The sequence below is a fragment of the Chroicocephalus ridibundus genome, chromosome 4, assembly GCF_963924245.1.
Source record: "Chroicocephalus ridibundus chromosome 4, bChrRid1.1, whole genome shotgun sequence".
NCBI classification, from domain to species: Eukaryota; Metazoa; Chordata; class Aves; order Charadriiformes; family Laridae; genus Chroicocephalus; species Chroicocephalus ridibundus.
In genome coordinates, this window is record NC_086287.1 from 35,986,769 (window position 1) to 36,010,892 (window position 24,124).

At 40.6% G+C, this 24,124-nt stretch overlaps 1 protein-coding gene across 3 annotated transcripts in view; it reads left to right on the forward strand.

The window, feature by feature from the left end:
- The window catches only part of STXBP6 (syntaxin binding protein 6), a 154,765-nt gene that overhangs the window by 13,216 nt on the left and 117,425 nt on the right, over positions 1–24,124 (forward strand). Inside the window, exon 1 of one of the 3 annotated variants that reach the window (XM_063333718.1) lies at positions 14,556–14,756. The exons of 1 other annotated variant lie outside the window; for it this stretch is intronic. The gene's annotated coding sequence lies outside the window, so the exon portion shown is untranslated. Of the gene's footprint in view, positions 1–14,555; positions 14,757–24,124 lie in introns of those variants that run through there. One more of the 3 variants, XM_063333719.1, reaches the window with a different exon arrangement.

Here is a 24,124-nt window from a genome sequence, read left to right on the forward strand (position 1 = left end):
GAGACTGTGGAGGCAAAATGCAAGCCAAGGGCTCTGATGTTTGATGGAGATGTTGTATATGCTGGTGCCAGAACATGCTCTAGAGAACTTGGTTTTGTTTCTCTGGCCCCTTCTCAATCCCACATGGCTTTTCATATTTTTCTCCAAATCTCTCTTCTCTCTCCCACTTGCAGAATGGCCAAGACACATCTCCAAATTTGGCAGCAAATTCCACAAGGAAGAATTCACCTATATTTTTCTCCAAGAGTAGCACAATGTATTGGGGAGAGCACTACAGCAACCTCTCTCATGGCTTCTCCATGCTTTTGGCCCTCAGTGGAACCCCTGCCATATGGAGAGGGATTTAACATGCAGAAGCAACTTTGGGTAGCGTGGAAGTCTGGAAAAATGTGTAACAATTGAAAAATTCCCAAGTAGTAAGTGATACATGTGATGCCTCAGTCTGCCTAAGGACAGAAGCACGCGGAGCACCTCTGTTGCAGGTACAGACGCCGATTTCAGATGTCCATGCTAGTTCCCAAGATGGCAAGAGAGTCAGCAAGGAGCTTGCGCAGAGCTCACCGTTCTCTCTTTCTAGGACAGACACAGCAGATTAGCAGATTGTCTTAGACCAAGAAAAGAAAAAGCAGACCTTAGCTTTCTTCTTGCCCTTTGCTTACATTTCTTAGCCTTTCCTTCTCTAGAGGAATAGCTAGCATAACCATGCTGTCTCCTTCAGAAACCTGCAGTGTAGAATTCAGCTACCTAAAAGACAAGTATCTAAGTTTTCTCACTAGAAATAAAAATACACCTCCATAGTCCCCTATCATCATCTAAGGCAACTCAAGAAATGTCTTCAAAGTATGACCACGTATTAACATTACTTTTGTGTGAGACACAATACCCTATGAAGACATTTAAAAAAAACAGTTCTGATTTTAAATGGTCTTCATTTATCTGAGTATGGAATTTTAGCTTTTTGTTCTGAGATTTAAAAATAATGTAAAATATTCTATTGTTAGACTTGTCTGCCTTCAAAAACTGGGAGTCTCAGTTCCTGTCCCATCCTTCATTTGCTCACGAAAGTGTATGTTCATTATTGTAAACACAATGTGTTTTTAAAGCAATTGCATTTTATTTGCAGGTTTCTACATTTCTGAAGCAAACCAAAACACAGGTTTTAGTACTCTCGTATGCACACTAACCAAATCATATTTTTAAAATTTGAGAAGTCATTTTCATATACAATGTAATGTCAACAAGTATTTTCTTAGCCCAGTCATCAAAACTGCATTCTAATTGAATTAATCATTCCCCATGTGAGAATCAAATGCTGGTAATGTGGCATCTTAGTTAGCAGGAGCATAATTTTTAACACAGTTTTTATATACTTGTTAAAATAAAAATCACATTATATAATAATATTTATTCCCTCTACACAATTTTTCTTCCTAGCTGACTTGTCGTAACACAAAGTGTCAATTCGCAACTGTTAAAAACATTACTACTTTGTTTATACTTTATGTATTTTTTCCCCCTGCAATTACATTACTAAAAACATAATTTTGGGAGTCATTTTCAGTGCTATTCAATGTAATGTGTTTCTTTTCTGGAGTTTTCCTCCAAAAAATAAGTACCTACCTTGAAGACTTCACACTCTTCACTCTATTGATTTTTAAATATTTTGTGCACACGACAAAGTGATAGTATATTTTTAAGGAAATATACCTATTGTCCTTTGTCACTATATCCTGTTTGCAGAGTCTTGTAAATAAAAATTACATAAAAATCAATAGGTTTGTTTTTCTTATTTCTTCTTGTGATTATCTAAAAGCACTGACATCGGTATCAGTACCATTTATGTAGAGGACTTAATAATTATTTATAATAATTCTAATTTATGAGAACATACTTTTCTAATACTTAATAGCTAATATGTCAATTCAACATATATAATTTTTGTTCAGCTTGGTTTCAATTTCCAACAATTGTGTTAGTTGATCAGTTTTGGGGTTTGCAAAATCTAATTAGAGTCCCACAGCTGTTGGGACATCTTGCTTCTTTTTTAACCAGTCCTTATGTACTGAAAATCTCCTTACTTGACACTGAAATATGAATAATATTAAGTAAAAACTTCTGTTTGATTACAGGGCCATAGGAAAATTTAATGACTTCTCTTAACTAAAGTCTTGAACATAGAAAGCCAAATAAATATTGAGTGATTTTAATGTTGCTTTGCTTTGGGCCATCAGGATAAGTAGCTCTTCAAGAGACTTGGGAGAACTATAACAAACATCAGAACTTTTGGGTTAGGCCAGTTACTGTCTGAGTAAGTTCTTAGATTTGAGTAAGGGACTCCCCCTCCACTCTGGGTGATGATTGGTGAAGAATTGAGAATTAAGCAGAACAGAGACTTAGGACAGCATATCCTGATGCTACCGGGGGGAGAAAGGACATGGGATGACCCCTTTTGTATGCACCATTCACAGGGATGATAGGCAAGAGCTTTTGAACTGGTGAATGCCGCCTCCTCCCTTATTTTGACAGATGATTGTCAGCAGTAGGCTTACTGGCTTCCAGAAATGTTCCTTCAACAGCCCATGGTTCCCTGAGGTCAGTTGTCTACTCCAGCAGCTAAAGGGTGAAATCGGCACAGAGTTATGTGCATGGGCATCGACTCTTATCTGGAAGCTGTTGCTCCACCGATGATCCCTCTACAGCACTCAGTATCTCCCTCAGGGTCCAGACACTATCTGGCATAGGTGTCTGGACATTTGCGAGACAGACATCTGGCAGTCAGACGCACCGGTTGCACTGCCAGCTCTGCTCCCTGCCTGCCACTCTGCGGTTTTTGGAGAGCAGGAAACAATGCTCACCATTCAGTGACCACACAGCCCCATTCCTGATGTCAGGCTGCTGTCAGGTTTCAGACCAGAACGGCTTCTAAAAAGCACTCTGGAAATGACTGGGCTGAAAGGTAATGTTGTCCTGATAGTGATTTGGCCCTTTATCTGGGGCTTTTCTGCAGAGCTGAGCTCAGAAACAAGAGAGCCTGGGAACCAGCTGCCAAAAGCACTCCTCAATGTGCCATGCAGATAAGCAGAGGAAAAACACCAGGCAATCTGGAACAGCAGCCCACATGCCCACAGAGCATGCAGATGGAAATGCCATAGTATGTGCTCTCTTTATTCATACCTGGTCCTATTCAAATCCGCAGTACTCGGTGATCTGAGGGCACAGGGCTCTCCTTTAAATGAACATGGATGCGTGGCCTTAGGTATGAACAGAACCCTTTCTCTCCTCAAAGCTTTTCCCTAGTTTAAGTTAGCTTTTTGTTATGTTAAACACTTATTCCAGCTATAATTCCCTGACTCAGAGTTCTCATTGCTAACACCTGAGAACAAAATCACAGTTCACTAAGTATTTTGAAAACAAATGTGTACTGAAAATATATACAAAAATCCATGAAGTTTTCCATTTACTTCATTTAAAATGTCTTACCCTCTTAAAGGACACGGTGTGGTTTTCTGTGTATCACGCTATATATTATTGCAGTGTACCCTTTATTATCTCCATGAGAAGGCTTTACCATCATAAGTACTTGCGTCTGCACTGTTGCACAGAAGAATATTAAAGATGTACAGATAAAAGATGCCAGTTGAAAAGAAAGAGAGTCTTCTGGATTTGGCCTACAGGCTGTAAGTAGTAGGGGAGTGGGCTTTTTAATCCTATGCATTTATGAAAAACTTCAGCCGAACAAAAAAATGTTTTTCCAGTCTTAGAAATAAAATTTCACTGGTACACAAGGGAAACATTACTTTATTAAAAGGAAAATGAATAGAAAAATTGGGAAGATTGCAAGAGGAAAAGAGGAGTAACCTCATTGAAATTAGGCAGCTACAAGAACACAGTGAAGCCAAAGTGCGCGTTTCGGAGCAGGGCCAGCACACACTGCAGAATATTTGTCATTAACATCAATCATGCCGTGGAAAAACACAAGTTAGCTGCAGTAATATTCTCACTCACGGAACACTAACTTTTAAAACTAGCATTTGGTTATTAACAAGAGTGTATCATTTCATGATTTTCTCTTCCTCAACTGTCCTTTTTATTTTAGGAATTTTGGGCCTGACTACTTTCCTCTATTTCCCCTTCCAGAGAAGCAAGTCTTATGAGACAGAACTTGTATAACAGGGTTATGGCCTTTCTTTTTTTTTTCTAATGTTAAAAAAAACCCACAACAGTTTACCTTTAAACACAAAAGTGAGCAAATACAACAAATATCCAAAACTTTTTTCACTTAGGCAAGATGGTGTCAATGGAAGCTGTTTATAGTACTGCTTATCTAGACACTAAAGTGTTTATAAAGGAGAGAATTTTTGCTGTTTGCCAGATACACAGGTTAAAAATAGCATCGTAGTGAAACAAAACACATGATGACAATGTGCCAGATGACAACTAAATGGCCTAGAAATGGAATAGAAATCAATTATATGTACAATATCTTCTTCTCACATGCTCTCATTTTCTAGACAAATTTTCTTTTCTCAGTTCTATAGCATAAGACTTGAAAGTAGAATAGTTAACAGAATGCAGTTCTAACTTCAAGTTGGAAATACGCTACTAGGTCTGACGTTGGCGCTTCAGCAGTTGAGAGTGAATGTTTTGTTGGAAACAGATTCTGGAATTTATTCATTGACTGTATTCATCATTATTCCTCTTCAACAGATTAACAACAAAAGGCAACTCTAATACTTTGTGCATCATTAGTTTATATGTGTCACAGGAAACTTTTCTACTAACGGTACTGAATGTATTTTTAGAACTAAATTTAATCAAGAGATTGGTTTGTTTTCATATTTGGTTCTCTCTTTCATAGACAGAGAAACCAATATAGAATCCATTTTTTAAAATTTTAGATAATTATCAGAAGTGTTAACAATGAAACCTAACAAAGACAAAGCTTAAGTTGCAAAGAGGGTCTGTCCAATTTATCCTAAGAATTTATCCTAAGAAATGTTTACAATGAAGAGTAATAATAACATGAAAGGAAGTTAATTTTACTGTCGTTACTATTATTCAGAGAATGAAAGCATTTCAGAATGAACTGCACTTTAAAATTGATCTCTTGGTATTCAGAAGAGCAAACTTCGAGTACTTGGGAAGTTTATCATCCCTCTTAGGAAGTTAACATCACTGGCCATATATAGATGTGTAGTGAAATTCATTTTCTAATATGAAGGAAAAGTCACTCATTCTTTTTTAAATCCTCAAGGCTATTAATCTTTAAAGCAACGTTCCATTACATATGCTCAAATCCTTCAAATGCTGTATTGTAAATACATTAACTTCCCCCAGTCCAAAATTTATTATGTGTCTGTATATTGACTACAGCGATTGAATCAGCATTTTCAGTAGTTAAAGAACCCTGATGGTGCTATCAATTGTATTATTTGGTAAGTGATTTCAGGTCAAAACCCACAGTATTGATTAGACCTCAGTTTTGAAAGAAATAGACAAACTGAACATCTATTGCTTTCTCTTTCTGTGCCTATATATATGTATATATGTGGGTGTATATATATATATATGCATAGCTGTTTATTTTGACAAACATGGTTTGACTAGCCCCCTCAGGGAACGGTGCCATTAATCAGCTAATCATGAGTGGAAAATTGTCCATTGGACATTTAATTCACTGTCAGAATACACAAAGCCATTTTACCTAACGCATTTTTTTAAATGATTGGAGAGGCTGGATATAATGCTATGTATGGGTTGCTAATTGATTTTCTTAAATACAAAATGAAACTCAAAGGTTATTAAGCATGCATGCTTGCTACTGCCCTTTGCTGTATGCAGTGAAACCTGTTTAAAGTTTGAGACGCTTACAGTGCTGGAGCTGACTGAACTCCAAGGCTCTTCTCTCTGAAGTAAGGATTGTGAGTCCTATTGCTCCCGACAGTCCCGGGCAGCAGAGAGCCCATGCCACGAGTAAGCACACGGCTTTGCACTGTTTAGGCCTCACTGCACGAAGCTGTTTCACCTCTATTGCAGAAATTCTCAGGGCACTTGTACTGAGCCTTTGAGGACTGTGATTATGTCAGTAAGGTGATAATGTTAAACAGTATCTCCACAGAAACACATATATCTATATGCATATGTGGGATGTAGATACAGGTACACATGTAAACATTAAAAAAAAATAATGTTCATTAAATAACCTATTGATATCTTTCTTAAGTCCACTGGTTTGATTCTTTCTGCCTCTGCAGACAAGATTTAATTTATTGTCATTGATGTGAGCTATGTATCTTAGAGCTTTCAGGTTGTAACTGGACTTCTACCTAATAATCCTTACTATTCTAAAAAAAAGCACATTCTCCCACATGCATGCATTCCCATCCAAGAAACCTGTCTGTACAAATTGCGTCTGATGTAATTTCAGTAGGAGCTCTAGCATTGGCAACCAACGAACCTCTTTCAGTGTTAATGCACTAACAGAGCTTGTGGCTGATTTTACCAGAAGCAAACTGAAATCTAACCCTGAATTTAAAAATATTTCACATATTAAGTCTATGATACAGAGAACTTTGAAACTATTTTCAATTTGATGTGTCCTCACAAAAGGCAGACAGATGGTCAGTGGTAGAAAAATAAGGAAAAATCCCACAGAAAATCTATCTTACTGTTATCATAAATTCATATTAGAAAAAAAAGCTATCAAAACAATTCAGGGAGCAGTGGTGCACAATTATTTCTGGGACAGGTTTTCATATCTGCCTTCTTGTGTCTTTGTCAAGACTGGTTGCAGAAACAGAGGTAAACACAATCATTAGAACAACAAATCTGATTTGCAGAGAACAAAGCTTGTCGAGATCTTGACGCTTCTCTAAGATTTATGTTCTTCCAATTTTTGACCGATGCTGAATCAACTGCTCTGCAGATATGGATTTTCTGATTTTATGGTTTTATTTGATGATTCTTATTTAAAAAAAACAAAAAAAAAAGAAGATATAAGCAGCAGTGTCGGTGAGTGAAAAATTTTTATAGCTCAGTGTGTACTTCAAAAGGATGTCTTATCATTTTGTCCTGCCTGCAATGAGGGTTTTTTTTACAATAAAATGCTTCCTTGCAATGTTTCTTACTCCTTATTCCCACTTTGAAGATTCAGCAATACACAAATTAGTTAGAAAAGACAGTACAATAGTGGTTCCTTGAAGAGTTTTATATGGGAGGTTACAAGAAACCTTCTCTGTCTTACCAAACGTCTGGCTGCCATGAGGACAGAGGAGAGCTTTGCAGAGTTCGCTGCAGTCAGGGTCCACCTCCTCATGCACCCCCAGTGCCAGGTCAGGATAAAACCTTCTTGGGCAGGTTTTGAACATCTGTGCCGGCCTCAGCGAGAGCCTCCTCCCAGTTCTTCAGGATGACACCTGAATCTAACTCAGGCATGGAATCACAGGAAAATTTAATTAGGCTGGGACCTTTAGAGGTGATTTTGTGCAAACTCAAAGTAGGGCTAACTTCAAAGACAGATTTGGCCTTCCCAGTGATGGCTATTCAACTGCCCCTCTGAGCAACCTCTCCCGCTGTATCATCATTCTCATCACCAGGAATTTATTTCCAGTCGTATTATTTCTGGTGGTACCTACATACAATCTGTAGTTGCGGCAAAATGATTATAGTTACATCAGTAAGACCTGTTAAGAAAAGAAGCTCCTCTTAAAAAAAGCACAAAGTGACAGACCAAAGACTCTCCTGTTCCAAAACTACCAGCTGCTGTGCAATCATGGTCAAACTTTTAAAAATTACTTCTAATTTTACATTTCTTTCTCATGTATATTATTTTGGGCATTTTAAATGGTTCTTCAAGTCTGAGAGACCAAGAAGTTTAAGATCACTTTTGAAGATGTAGCTTTTGGTATCTCTGGGCTTCACTTCTTCACTTGAAAAGTTAGAATATATTTCATGTTAATTGTAAACAATTGGCATAATTCTATTTATTGGTTTAGAATGTTGAAGTTAAACTGTCATTACCTGCAGATTTCCACTAAAAGCACTCTTCAAAAGTGCCTATCATTACTCTGGAACATATGTTACCCACAGCTCTCATCCAGCGCCCCACTTATGTCAGCAAGACTGTTATTCTCGTGACTTTAGGAAGTACAGGGTACTGTCCTATTTCTGAGTTGTAATCAGGCATGAAGTAGGAGATGCTTTCTTTTCAGTTGCAATGGGTTATAAAATATGGATCCCCTTAGATTGCCAATTTGCTGTAAGGATTTCTGCTTGCAGCCTTGACTCTCTCATAGGATAACACTTTTCTTCAAATTGAATGTAAGATCCTGGCTAACAATTTTTTTCAGAAAATTGGAGTTTAGAGTGTGTGAATATGTATGTATGTCTATAATTAGTTATGAATCCAGACAATTGCACACACAAGTGACAGCATTCATCTATCTTTCACAGCCAACTGAAAGGCAAGGTAGTTTGACCTTAATTTTGTCATTTGCATTTGCAAAAATAGAAATCAAATTGAGAAGCTTTTGAAAACTTTGCATCTTCATAAACAACTGTGAAGCCAACATAATAATATTGCTAACAATAATACAGTTTTCAAAAATCTATTTTCAATGCTTCCTCTGGCATGTATTGTATCATCAGTTATCTATATGGTCTTTAAACCTACTCCTCTTCATTATTATCAAGCTGTTTCAAATATAATATTTAATTTGACGAAAATACATTTAATGTACATTTTATATTTCAAATATAAAAGCATAAAATCGTTTACACCTTAAACAAAATTAGGGTCTATAATCACTGCAATAATAAAAAACAAAATGAGCCGTTTTGTGGAAGAACAAAACTTTCCCAAAACAATGACATTTTTCTTTTTTTTTTCATTCACAGCTGCAAGTTGAATAGAAAAATAAACTTGTTTCTAAGGAAGGAACACATTTGTATTAGCGAATCTGGGACATGATCTAGGAAAGAATACTACAGAGCTGATAAAACTTTACACGAGTGTTTTGTACAGGCATCACAGTAAATTATCTATTGCTGTCTGCTTTTTCTCCACTTTACCATGAAGGGCGTTTTTTAAATAATTGCTATAAACTTTCAAAATACTCTTGGCTCCAGAGCAAAAAAATCCTCAGTTGTAAAAATTTTTAAATTAACAGTTATGAAAGCGTGTTTCTAACCTTTCTAAAATCCTTGAATTTCATACTCAGCCCCATGATCTTTAACACTAGTCTCCGCATGGCTTTGATACTAACCATTTGGTGATAATAAACAGAAAGGCATGCTGTGCAAGTGATATATAATTTTATGTTGCATTCCCCATACCATATTACGAATCACACTAGAATTTCTGTGGCCAAGTCATATACTTTGTTAAGCCGGGCAGCGTGTGACGCCACTCCCCTGGTAATCATAAACATTATGCATAGATTTTATCAGCTGCTCAAGAGAAGCCTGTAATTAGTGACTCAGACAACCAGATCCAATAAAATGCTAGGGTCTTCCAAGTCCTGTAAGCACGCATTAATCAAACCCCTTTAAAGCTCCCACTGCATGTCTCTTCAGAAAAGTGCATCTTTTCAAAAAAATTAGGAAAATGTCACTTGTGCTCTCCACTGCCTTGCTGTGGGTCTGGAAGCTTTCTGAGATATCACTGGTCACAGAAGACCTTTCTTCATCTCATTCTTACATAGCTATTTTTAAACTGATCTATGTGTGTTCTGTGACAACAAGCTCCGGTACCCTCATTTTAGGAAGCTGGTCAGTTCTAATGTATCCCAATAATTTGGGATTTAGATTTTCCACACACAGACACACACACAGATATATATCTTGATGTTATCTTGGTTAGATTTGAATTAAGGACTATTTCTTTTGGACAGTGCTCATACTTAATTAAACATTTTAATTTTCAGTTGGAAATGAGGCTTAGAGGAGACCTGAGTTTGCAGTTAGGGATATTACTTTTAATGTAAACAGGAAACAAACAAACACCAGAAGATACCAGTGAAGAAACACAGTGAACAGAAAAATGATGATGAAATATTATTTGACTTTCTGCGGTGCTTCATTTTGTCTGTTGTAAAGAAAGATAAAGCAATCTTGTAGAACAGCATCCTCCACGTACTGGACTCTTAATGATATTTTGAAGCACAGAAACTTCCTGCTCTTGTTTTATGGTTCTGTCAGATGAGAGTCCCTTGATGAAATATTTGCTTTGCTTTACATGTCCTATAGATCCTGCTGTAGAATACCCAGTGTCCAAGGTGTTTTCTACAAAATGTTTGCTCATTCTGACTTGCTTCCCAGCCTCAATCCTTTTGCTTGTTTTTTCAGCCTCATAGAGGGAATACTTTCAAGAAGATACTTTGGGGGCTTTTTATTATGTGGGAGAAGAAGCGTCCAAAAGAGTAGAGAGAAAGAATGACTCCTTTGTTACCTGCCAATACTTTCTGCTGCTGGAAGAAGTGCAGAATTCCTGAATGCTCTCTCCATGGGTAACAAAGGGGTGGGAGCAATTTGTTAAATGACATTATTATCACCAAGAAGTCTGTATCTATTAATACGGACTTATCAGTTTTGCAGTGCGTAGATGCGTACTGCTTTTCTTGCAAACATTAGTAAATCATAGCGATTCTCTGGACCAGATTCTACCAGATTTCTTTTTGTTAAGCAACACTTGCTACTACTGAGTACTTCCAGAAGAAAATATAACTCAGCAAGGGTGATGGGAAGTATACTTTTATGTTAAAAATTTATTTGTATTTTTTAAAAAGATACAGAAGCAATTCTGTCCACTTACTCTCTTACATATAGAAGCATTCTTTCATCATTAGAAAAAGCAATGCTGCTCATTTCATTCTGAAGCAAAAAGAAAAACTGAGTTATGGTCCTTCCGATGACATATTGGGGATATGCCGTAGTTTTGCAGTATACCCACTGTTCGTCACAGATGACTAATTTCTACTGTTACCTACGCTGCACAAGGTTCTGCCCCTCCTGCTGTCAGCTCTCCACAGACCCCACCTCTCTACTCTTTGAGGCTGGCTGCCTTCCCACTAGGCAAGAGGAACACCGGCTGCTCCAGAGCCTGCCCCTGCCATCCACCGAGTCCCCTGACTCACCCAATTACTTTTAATCACAGGCTTGGATTTGCCACATGGGGCTTTTTGATCTGAGGGCTAGAACAATTAGCAAATGGAGCACCGTATGCAGGTGACAGCAGAACACAGTTCTGGCTCCCATGGCACTGCAGCCTGAGAAATCCAAAAGTCCAGGACACAGCTCCCCTCTCCATGGGTTCATCAGTACATTGTATCATGCGCTTTCTTACCAGTAGTTATCTCAGTCTTGCATCTGTAAAGCATTTAAATTGGTTAATGTCTTTAGCTAGGCACTAAGCGTAAATGCCAGCACTTGTCATTAGCAGCCTCGTGCATTTAGTTTATGCTACATATCTTTAAATAGTGTGTTTGAACGTTATTTCCTTCACTTCAGGTGTCCTGCATAGATACAGGATGGACTTTAGACACCCTGCTCATTAGTCCTTTATCAGACTGCTTATCAGTGACACTCTTAGGCACTCTGGTGGTTCAACTGCATAGCTATAATAGTTAGATTGCTGGGTCTCCAGGCCTGCGTGACGTTTCTTTAGCCTAAATTCTGAGGTCATATTTTTTTGGAAGCAGTTTATTATATGAAATGTAATTTTAAGTACCTTGCACACAAGCCATTTCCGCAGTCTCATGTGCTCCTGGAGCAAAGGCTACAATTTTCTTTTGAATACTCAGATGAGTCTTAGACCCAGATAACCACCAATATCTCTATTTCACCTCTACTCTGGTGGAACTGATGGAAAGTGAACTTTTCCGAATCTGGACCTCCCTCCTTACCCCACAGGATTACAGAACACACAGGCAAACTCAGAATTTCTCAGATCTCAACCCTGCAAACACTATGTCTCTCAGAGATGTGCTTTGGTAGAACTAGTTAAAATGGTTTAAGACAGTATCACTTCCCAGGTTTAAGCTCTACCTCCTGGCCGGAGATTGCTGCAAGGAATGTTCAGGTTAGAGGTGAGTTAGTTTGTACTGAGATAACAGACTATGAATTGGGGTAGGAGAGACACAAACGCATGTCCTGTTCTACTATGAAAACAGTAAACTCTGTGAAGGAGCCTGGCATACTGCTGTGGGCAATAATCTCTCCAACTCATTCATTTAAATCCACCAGATATTACTTGTCAGAACCCTTAGGCATTCAAACAATTTTACATGGTTGACTGACAGATCTTTTTTTGGTGTTGTTTAGGGCTACTTACATGTGTAAACTCACTCGCTTGCCTAGACCCGTTTGGCATGAAGGCTGAAGTCTTGCTGGATGGTTTTGATGTGCTAAAACTGTCTAACTAATAAATTTATCCAGTCGGAGGAGGAGAACAATGGCTGAGCACAAGTATGCCGCTCAGCCTGACAAGCCCAAGGACATTGAAAAAGACATTTTACAGGAACAACACAAGTCATTGTAAATGACAGGCTGTATGCTAAAATATAAACCAAAGTCCATCGCTATTAGCATTTCTAGTAGCAACAATCAAGTTACCAAAATTAAATACTATCAGTTCAAAAGATGATGGAAGCAAAAATGAGACACATTTGAAAGGTTTGAGTAGCTGCAAAAATAAAAGTTGAACTTCAAGTTCTACTCTTATCTGAAATATATTGCCTGCAGACAACCTACAGGGTAAAAAAAGAGAAAGAAAAAAAAAAAGAAACCCCACCAAAATACAGTAGAACTAAAAGAAGCAAAAAGGGTTAAAAGGTTGAAGGGCTGAAAAGTGTCAGTTTTAGTGTTCCTGATTGCATATTCAGCTTTTTTCTTCTTGGTTTCTGGAATCAGGGAATTAAATGACCATCTCAGCTTCAGCGTTACTAGTCTGTGCGGTTGCACAGAAGTTAGAAAATGACATTTAAAAAGACTTGGTATTTAGATAGTAGATAAAAATGGATCACATATCTGGATGTTCCCAAGTTTATCTTTCTAAAAAAGGTAGTGATTAACTCTTTGAAGGTCTCGAGGCTCAGTTTCATCAGATAAAAAGTAACCTTGTTTCCAACTTTGCTTTTCAGAACTGTGGCCTGTTTTCCCTGTTTTCTTTTCATGGCTATGCATCTGGCCACAAGTTCATGGATGTTGGAGACATGGAACTTTGCTGGCAACCAGACTCACACAAAAAAAGGGATCTATCTTTTGGAAAATTATTTTTAATATGCAGGGAAAACTGAAGGCCACCGGGGACTGAACTTCTTTATATGTAAGATGGGGAGGCAGTAAGGCGTTTGTGGGAGGCTGTTGCTTACAACAAAAGTAGATAGGCCTGTTTCCACGACACCCATGGAAAATTTATTGAAATTAATATGAGTCATTGAATGGATTTCAGGGCATTTTTAAGAGAGATCTAAAGGCGCAGCAATACAACTGAGTGTAATGGACTGAAAAACCGAGGCGGTAGTGAACAACTGCCACTGTGTAACATCAACAACCGTTAGATTAAATGATGGGATCAAAATACACAGACAGCGAGCAAACAATCAACTTACATTTTCATTAATTAACGGAAATTGTACTAATCACAATTCATGTTGACAATCATACAAAAACGCAGTGTTGTAAATTAAACACTGTAAAACAAAGTACAAAAATATTTTTGCTATGTTAGGAATGTTTATTTTCTTACTAACCAGCTCATTGTTTTCAAGCACCACATTCCCAGTATCGCCAGAGCGAGCACACAGCAATCCCAGCAATGTGGCGCAGAAGCTGCACATCTCACTAATTACCCAAAGCAGAAAGTACAGTGGCAGAATTTATCTCCAGTTTTACCCTCTGAGCGTGGATGAACAGCCCCGCGTTGTTATTTGTTTGAAGTCGGATGCTTTAGCAGAAGGCGATGCCCCCTCAGTGAGCCCACCACGGCCTTAGGCAGCCATTCCCACACCTGCCCGACCCAAGGCTCCCCCTCCAGCCGTTCCCGGGCGCTGCTTTATCTTGGGGCCATTCAGGAAACCCAGCCCCGACTCCTACACTGCGGGCTCTGCGGGACAAGGTGGGAACGTGTTTCTGTTCTCCTCAGCCCATTCCGCGCGGCAAAGCTCACACGAGAGCGCCAAAAGGATGCTCTATACGTTCATTTTGGAGGTTTGTCCGTCTAAACTTTCCGAACCCAGTCGCCTTCGCCCGTCCAGCGCCCGCTCCAGCGGCGCGGGGGCTCCGGCCGCGGCGGAACCCAGCGCCTTTCTGCGCTCCCGCGCTGCCGCCGCCACTCCGGCTCGGCGGCGGCCCCGCGGGCGCGGAAGCGGCGCGCAGCCCGCGATCAGCAGCGGTCGGAGTTTGCTTCGTTCCCTCCCCTCCCGCGATCCCGAACTCCCGTCCCAACGCGCCCTCCCGAAACAGCTTCCCGCCCTCGCCGCCTCCGCCGCCGCTCCTCCCGCCCGCCCTCCCGCCGCTTCGCGGGCGGCCCGGGACGGCGGCGGCAGCGGCAGGGGGGGCGGCCCGCGGGCGGCCCCGATTGGCGCAGCCGGCGCACGTGGGGCCGCCCTCACGCCTCGGCGCTGGCAGCGCGGCGGCGGCCGCCGCGGGGCACAGCTCGGCGCGGCACTCCGCTCCCCGCGGGTCTCCGCGCATCGCCCGCGCCGCTGCGGCGAGCAGAGGCGAGGAGCCGGCGGGAAGGCAGGCAGGCACGTAGGTAGGTAGGTGTTGGGGGCAGCAGGAGCCCCCGTGCTGCGGGTCGCGCTCGCCGTGGGGCGGGACGGCGCGCTGGGGGGGAGACTGTGCCCACCGGTTCCCGCGGGGTGGTGCCGCGGCCGCTCCATTGGGGCTGCCGGCTGCCACGGCGCCCGCGGGAGGAGCTCTCGGGGGAAGCGGGGCAGCGAGTTAACGATTAACTCCACAGTGGCGTCCTCCGCCTCCGTCCCGGCGCCCGGAGCGCCGTGGGCGCCCCGGGGGTGGCGGGCCGAGGCAGCCGGGTCTGCGCCTTCGAGGGGAGGCGGCTGTTCCCGGGCCCCGCGGCGGGGAAGGGACGGCCCGCGGAGTTCCGCGGGCGCGGAGCACCGTCCGCAGGGCGGCGGGGGTGAGGCGAGGGGTGCGTGTGGCAGCGCAGCCCCCCTTGCCTCGCCGTCGGAGCGGGGCGGCGGGGCGGGTCCCGGCCCTGCAGTCACCCCCCGGCGGGCGGCTTCCCTCTGACAGCGGCCCGAAAGCCTGTGAGGCGCCGGGGCAGCCCGGCTGTGGTCCTTCCCCCGCCCGGGGAGATCCTCCGGGAGGCGAAGAGCACCACAAACGTCAGGGGGATCTAGTGGGTCTCCTTTCGACACAGTGTTTTGAGAGTAACCTTGACAGCCCAGTGAAAGGGGCACCACTGCCGGTCCTGCCTTCTCTGTGAATTAGCTTTGCTAATGGAAAAGTAAAACTTACGGCATCTGTCTTCTTTCTCCTCTTGGGTTGCACTGATGCTGCTGAAGTCTGAAGTTCAAGGGAATATTTACCATTATTTAGAGAAACGTGTTGTTCCCTTTTCATCTTATTTTGCCCTCTGTCAAACAGAGGAGTTTACGTTACAGGAATTACATCACTTCGCAAATCCCTCTATCTTTCTCTAAATATAAGCTGTGTTTTAGCATGTCTTCAGCTTGGCTGTTTTCCTTTTGTGAGTCAGAACTAGTGTTACAGCTTTTCATTGCTTGAACAGGCTCCACAGACCCATGACACCTCTCCTAAGAGTTTTAGGAGTTGTTGCCCATGTGATGGGGATCATCTGGCATCTCTTTGTGCTTAATGTTACTGAGGCAGACAGGACCTTATCCTTTTCCATGCTGACATACTGGAAGATGGCAATATGGTATCTTGATTCTCTTTTGATGATGACATCTAATCAAAGCTGTAGCAGCTAGCTGTAGAGGTCTCAGACCTGCCACCTCTTTGATAAGAGAGGAATAAGCAGAGGGCAGGGTAGTTGTACTTTGCTGGTGATGCATTCAGTTAGCAAGTCACAGGTTTCTTTTCCCCATCTGTCTCTAAGGTGTCTCTAAGCACCCTGTAACCCCCAAATTTTTCTGTAAGTGTAGTTAGCCATTTTAATGAGGCCTTAAAAACTCCAAACGTGATGTTTTTTGCAGTAATGAACACAGAAGAAATACTTGTGGTAGTTAGTAAGTGTGAATAATCATGATGGCGAGTATGGATTTTTTCCCCCCACCCTCTGTGAAATATAATTTTACATTTTTCTTGCCCCTAGGAAGAATGATCTCCTGTAGGGTTGATGGTATTCTGCTTAATAAATTGCTTGAAAAAGGTCTCTCTCACTGAAATGCTTTAGGGCCGTTCTGCCTGGGGGAATGCAGTTATGGTGTAGTCATGCCACACTAATTTCCTGTGTGCATGCTCTTGATTTTCTTTAAGAATATGCCTTAAAAGTTGGATGACACCTTTAAAGATGCCCTAATGTAAATCAATAAAAAATACCATGACGTTTTTACAGTGGAGTGAAAGCACCATTTTGGAAGTTGCCATTTTGTGATAGCTTCCACAGGTGAAGGAATTTCCAGGTGGAAAAAAGTCTGTGAAGAATTGTGCTATGGAAAGTAAGGGGTGTTTTACCCCTGAGCATTTGTTGCGTGGACTGAGGTTGCTGCTAAGTCGCACACGTTGATTTCTCATCTCAATTTCATTTATCTTCAAGTTTGAGTGTCCCTCTAGGCATGGTCTGGATCTGAACATCTAGAGTCAGGGAAGTGTGACAGTAACACAATAACCTGTGCTACAGAAGGCCCAAAGAGAAATATTTTATGTTTTTTTTTCTTCCAGGTGTATATTCAGATCACCTCACTCTTGTATGCATGTGGCATTTTTAGACAGTGAGGGTAATATAAAAATAAGCCTGTTTTTTCCCTGTCCTAGTTGAATATTTTTTCATTACACTGCTTCAGGCTACTTATACTGGAAGTTTCACTTCTTAAATAAGATGGATTCATCAATAGATACCTCTTGTGTTTGTACTGTTGTTAGTAAATTAAAGTGTACATTTTAGAGAACTTAAAAATACCTTTTTTTTAAAAAAAAATGCAGTTTTAAAAACTATATGGGATAAGATGGCTTCAGTTTTATTATGAATAAAATTCTGGGAAATGCTGACTTTGGAAAAGAGTAACTGTTGGTCTGTTTGGGGGGAGGTATGCTGTCTAAATAATAGTGTATTTGTTCTTTCTTCCTCTTTTCTTCCTTTGTAACCGCATGTTCCTTTCCAGTGTACAGCTAGCAAGTTAACATTGCCAAGGTTGTTCAAAAGTGTTTTAATCATAGTTTTGGAAGCCTGTGTTTGGATAACGTGATGTTGAGACAAATTAATTCCTCCTGTTTTTAACCAAACAGGAATGTTATAGCTAATGTGTGTACAGAGACAAATCAAGTCCTTCAAGAGAATGCTTAATTTGCTTAGTCCGTGATTGGCAGTCTCTAGTGATGTTGGGGATTTGAAAAATGGATGAACTAGAAAGCCTTGTCATTAATTTGTATTGTAGCCAGATATGCCAGTGAATTCATTAATACGCTTCTGCATATGACTGCAGCAGGCAGTGCTGTGTTAACTGTATAGAAGCGCGTTTAAATTTAGACTTTTGGGTTGACTATTTCATGTTGTTTTGAGTCAGGACACACAAACTAGGGTAAATCTAGTATCTTATCAGTGCAAATAAACGTGACCTGATTGTTTCTGGTTGCTTCTTGTATAACATTCCTTGATTATACAAAAAAACCCTGGTTTAGTTGTTCCCTATTAAAGATTTGTATCCCAGACAAATTTCTTAAACTTGGAGAAAAGGAGAGCAAAATAGTAACAACAATTCAAAATAAGAAATATGTTAGCAAGAGGAGGGACTACTGGTTTTCCAGCCCAAATGATGCCATTGAACATTTAGACTGTGATGTGAAGGGGGGAACTCTGATTTTAGGGGCCTGGGAGGAAGGATATTGCCTCTTCTTTCCCACCCCCCCTACTCTGTGTAAGCTGCTATCACAAAAATGAATGATGGTTTCTCAGGAAGCAAGTGCATTTCTGAGGCTATATATAGCAGAAATAAATTGTGAAATGTACTCACGGGGTAACTGAGGGGAGAAAAGAAACCAGACCATTTTACAAAATCATTGTACTCAAACTCTTTCAAAAATGGCAGTACCCTCCCTCCATCCTGAAAAATACTTTTCTGGTAGTCCATTTTCCTGGTCTGGTATGTGTTTGCTGGTGAGTTTTGGCATGTGTTGTGCATTGTGACACTCTAGCTCACAGCTGAGCATTAAGGTGTGTTTTTTTTCCATCTTAAGCTTAGGCAGGCGTCTTCTGCAACTGAGGTTTTCGAAATGGTCGATGCTGTGGGCTTTCGTTGTCATAAGTGTGAAAGATACTCATCCCTTTGCAAATGGGATTGCATGACTGTATGTTAGCTCAATAATATTATGTGTTCCTGCTTTCCCTTTCATAATTTTCCTTTGGCAGATAGTGTTGGGAAAGGATTCGCGGCTGTGCAGGAGTGCTGCAGGTCTGGGAGCAGTTTGGACTGTAATGTTCCTGGAAGGGCGGTCTGCGTTCTTTAAAAGATAGCACTTATATTGGATTTCTGATGCTTGGAAGACCTGGATTTATATATGTGTGTTTAATGTTGCGAGCTTCTGACTTTTGTGTGTAGATTACAGTTAGTGGTAAATGCAATGACAGTAGCCCTAAGGGAAAAAAATCTAGACATTTCTGATCTGTAACATTTTGATTTCCTTAATAAAACTGGAGCGTTATGAGCATTTAAGATTGCTCAGCGGTGCACAATTCTTACCAGTGGTTATGAACACAAGTTGTTAAAAGTTTTAGTGTCATGAGTTCATACGGATTAAAGTCCAGCACTGAAAAATAGACTTTTTCTTTCTTGCCCTTTGAACTTGGTTCTAGTCTTGCTGTAGACGTCAGAGCAGTTCCAGCTCCAAGAGTCTCGTTCTTTTTTTTTTTTTTTTCCTCCTGCCATGACTGTCTAGTGTGGTAAACTGAAGATGCTTTCCCTTCATTACCGTTTCTTAGAGATTGCATGTGGTTTTTATATCTGTGATGTTTCCAAGTAGCATAAAACTCATATGGTATAATTACAGCCAGATCTGTTAATAATAGGGGAAACCCCCAAATTATATATGAAACACTTTGGATGGAGAGGCTTTGCAAAACAGGTTTCTGGATAGGTTCTGTTTGTCTTGTCTCTGCATAAACCAGTTCAGTTAAACTTGTGTCAGTAATAAATAATAGAATTGTTTTGAATTACAGTTCAGTACAAGAAGTTAACCTGCTCCTACTCCAGTTAAACTGAACCAAAATAAACCTGGTTAAATCATGAATAAAATCGTGCTGTTGTGGAAACAATTCCTTTTGCTTGAAGTTATCACCATAAGGTAAAATCAGAAATGTAACTTACATAGAATTTGGTGCTTGCCCACAGTTCTTCTGTGAAAGAGATTCTATACATACTTGCCATTTCTTCTTGGTAACTGTGCTGGCCAACAAGTTTGTTACTTATGCATTTTGATTTTGGGTCTCCTTTTCACAGGCAATTCTGTGCTATGCACGCAGCCGCTTTTAGAAGACACTCTCTTGTATCTTGCAATTACTTGCTCACAGAACCAAAACTGTAATTCCCTAAGTTTGCTTAAAATTTTTTTTGAGGATTGTTGAAGTGCAAAATTGGAAAGTGTTTCAATTCCGTTTCTTCCTTTCCACTTGCTGGTGTATTTTGGAGGCGGGGAAGAACAAACACTTGGCCATATGCAGTCCACACTAGGAAACTCCCTCTTGGTAATTAATAGAAGTTCTAGGATGTTCACAAGCTTCCTCTTGAATTGTTTGCCTTTGTGGGCCATTATCTGAGCATATCAGCTTTGTCTCCTAATTTAAAGAGACACGATGCTCAGATCATCATCATTAGTCATACATAGAAAGAAGGAATATGATCGGTTATTGACAGATTAGTCTTAGAGTGAGTTCCTGTTAGTTCATTTGTTTTCTTGAGCTTGTGTGGTGGGTTCCTGACACTAATAAAAAGTATCCAAAAGCTCTGATACGCCCAGAGGTTAGTGACTAGTCCATTAGCACCTTTGTGACTTTAATATGAACACTACAGTTAGTTTTGTCAAGTAGGAATATGTTCACTGCAGGTTAATAAACAGCTCTTCCCTCTAACAGCATACACTTTACTATTCTGTAGGACTCTGCATGGGGTCATTATTTTTTCAGGCAGCATGCACTGGAGAAGGGATGGATGCTCAGAGGACATGTGCTCCACTTAGGCCTGGTGACGCAAAGGGAATTCTTACTGGTTTTGTGGTGGCCATCAATTCCCTGCTGATATGCAGCTACTGCACCTGGGCTCTGTACCTATGCCCTTTGCTGCTTTCCTTCACTGAATGCAAGTTGTGAGATGCTGAGAGACCAAAAAAAAGTGTCTGATGTCACTATACATCACTGTCACTGGGAAAGATCAAAAAAGGAACTTACATTCAGCTGCCCCAAGTCTCCTAAAGGCAGGTTTGAAGGTAGGTGTTGAAACTCAGAATTCACTACTTAATTTTGTCATTTTAAAATCTATAGCTACACAAAAGTGATCCCATGAAGAAAGCAATCTGACTTAAAAATACAAAAAAAAAACCTCCAGAAGATCACAGAATCACAGAACAGCTGAGGTTGGACGGGTCCTCTGGAGGTCCCTTTTTTGCAGATCTATCATACCTGTCTCTTTAGAAGAAAAGCTATGTTGAGATTAGCTTTTCATTTGTTTGTTTTGGAAGATGTAGAAAGGAAATTGCTGTTTGTAAATTCAGATGTTCACTAGTTAAGACAGAATATCTAACTTAGGAGGCTTTGTTTTGTTCTTTTCCCTTTGTTTTGTAAGCAGACATCTGAGTGAGGTCAGGGAGTCATTCAGAGATGAAATGGAGTTCTTGTTTTCCAGACCTGAAATTTTCCTAACTTACGTTTTTTCTGAGCCATCTTAAATAGGCACCTTTCAGTATTCCATAGACATCTTTCACAAATGTTGATGTTCCTTCCCGCCTGTTTCCCTGTGGCTTCTGACCTCAGTGTTTTGCTCTCCTGTTGTTAGCAGGTTGCATTATCAGTCCATATTGTATTAGAAATGGTGGATGGATGATTCTTTTTCTAGGCAGAAGGAATGGTGTTCTTAGTTACTAGATCTGAAAAAATTTAAAATTGTGCCCAAACTATTTAACTTTGTCTTGGTAAGTGCAGAAGTTCAATTTCAGTATAAACACACTGCACGTTGTTTGGGAAATGATTATTCTTGACTGGTTTTAATAAGACTCCAACTGAAAAGAACGGAAATCATGTGTCAGTTGTTCACTTAAATTTTGAAAACATGAGTTTTACTGTAGCCTGTGTGCATTTGCAGCTTGTTCAGAAGTGACTGTCAGAGGAGCAAAGCATGAATCACCAGCGTATGAAGTGATGGATACTTCCCATGTCACTAGTTATATAGTAAGATCTGTATTTTAAGAATGCAGCCAAGACTGAACATTCACATGTGTTTAATAATTTTTCCGCAAACTAGTTTGACTGCATTATGTTAGCAGATTGAGGCTGCTTTAAGGTAGGGTATTCAGATCACTTTCAATTCACCAGGGCCTGAAATCTGCATATAGAAATTCATGACTGAAGTGTGGGTTTTGAAGATTCTAACTTAAGTCCTATGAAAATTAAAGAAAAGGCTCTAGTTGACTTCATTTGGACTTGAACAGAGGAGCTAAGCATGCTGCGTCCCATGGAGTTGCTTTATTTTTCTATCTCCAATGCATTTAGATAGGTTTCAGACATTACTTTAGTATGTAACTATGGGACTAGGTGACATATGTTTCTCAGATGCTAAGAATATAGTTAAAGTATATAATCTATTCTTGAAATACCCACATGTAAGGTTTGGGATTTTTCTTATGGTGACCAGTTGTATCTTGCAAAGCTGTTAATTAACCTGCACTTAAACACAAATTGCATTTGTGCTTCAGTCTGTGTTTAAAACTGGAGTCTTTGATGTCGGGCCTTACACTGACTCTTGTGAGTTGACGCTGTCTACTTCAGGCTCCTGATTAACCCCTGACCTGAGATGTCCACGTTTCCTGTGTAGTCAGTGGAAGGAGTTTGAAGCCCTGAGGGCATGAATTGGAGCATTGTAGTGTTTCACAGAATAGTAATGGCATTACTTCGTTAAGCAGTATTAGAAAGCATGAACAGAAATAGCTTTTATATGAGCTGGGAATAAGGCAATACAATTTTGTGACTGTACCACGCTAGGTGATGCTAGCTATGTCTATAGGGTTACGTCCCATTTACACATCCTAGCACACCACCGTCCCTGCATGCCCTGGCTTACCAAGGTGATACTGAGCTGTGGAAGGTTCTTGTCCCCAGCCCAGGGGATCAGTTGCATGGGGGTGTCACTTGAGAGAGCTTTGTGAAGGTAAGAGACTTCATTGATCTGTGAAGTTTCTCAGGATGAAGTTGGGACCTCTAACTTATTTTTAATGCCTTGATGGGATCTCAAATATGACATTTAACATCTTAAAATAAAAGTAAAACCTGTGTGTCCGATATGATTTTTAACTCAAAGCCCTTATCCGACAGGAGATTAACGTGTCAGCCCTTAAAGGAGAAAGAAATCAAAATGCATATACCTTGATTAAGGAATCTAGTAGATGTGAGTGATGTATAGGGTACCTTCAGATCCTCAGGGGAATTGCATGAAAGAGGACTAGTTTCAGGTTCTGTTCAATTGCTAGACAGTATTTCAATTTAGGGGACAAGAAGTATGCAGTTAAAGTATTTTAGACTCTGGTAGCTTTGAAATATTTTTTTTCTTTAAAAATTGTGCATCTTAACCTCTGTCAGCTAAGAAATGTCTTGATTCTATTTATTTTTTTCCATAAAAGAAAAAGTGTATGTGTGTGTATATATATATTTTTTATGTAATATGTGTACACACACATACATATTGGACTTAGTCATGTCATGTAAAATAAAATAAAGCGATTTTTTTTTTGTGGTGGTGGTGGTTATTCTTGTGAAAGAGACAGTACTGTTTTGGAGTGGGAGAATAAGTGCTTATGATGGGCCTTGTAAACTCCTTTGTCATGCTTCCAGTTGTCTGTGAGTCCAGTCCCACTTCTAGTTACTTCTGTATAGATACCCTAATTAATTCTTACAGAAATGACTGCTTACGCGTGACAGTGTGCAGGCCTGGGCTGAGGTAAGGCTTGATCCTGTTGTCCTTGGAGTGCATTACCAGTGCTTCTGCATCGCTATTGGGGGGGTTGATAAAAACATGTTTGCAACTCTGCTTCCTCTTCCCCACCACTATTTTATTAGGGAGCTGAGGTTTTCTGGATGTTTGGGTAAATAAAACTGGGAATTCTCCAGTGGTATCGGACACTTGTTCGTTTCATGTTTGCCCCTGTGGAAGCTTGTGAAGCAGCGTATAGCCAGGATGCTGAAATAGCTTGTGATTAGGTGCTTGTTTCAAACAGTAATAGCTGATGTCTTCAAATTATTGATCTGAAACCTTGGAGTAAGTTTAAATATTGGCTGGTTTTTGTGTGTGAAAGTAGTTTTGTTATTCATTCGAAAGCTAACTGTGTACGGTTTGGGGTTTGTTCTTTGTATTTCATTTAGTGACTGGGAAAAGTGCAGGAATGGGTTGTCTGTGCCAGTAACCCAGGTACCATTTCGAATGCTCAGTGAGGTTTCCTCACAGCCCCCTCTGAGAAGTGATGATGCTGAGGAATGCAGCTGTGCAACACCTGCGGCACCCACCTGGCACCTGAGCTCCCAGGAGTGCTTACCGGAGGCCGAGCTCCCCCAAACATCCGTGAGCTGGGTGTGGTGAACACTCATTTGCTGCTGAAGTAAATGACCTTAAGTGAGTCGTTTCAGGTCACGTTATACTTCAGTGGTAAAACTGCGGTAATAATGCATCTTTCTATTTCCATTTTTATAGATTGCCTGTGTATCAGACTTTTATCTTTTAAGCAATTC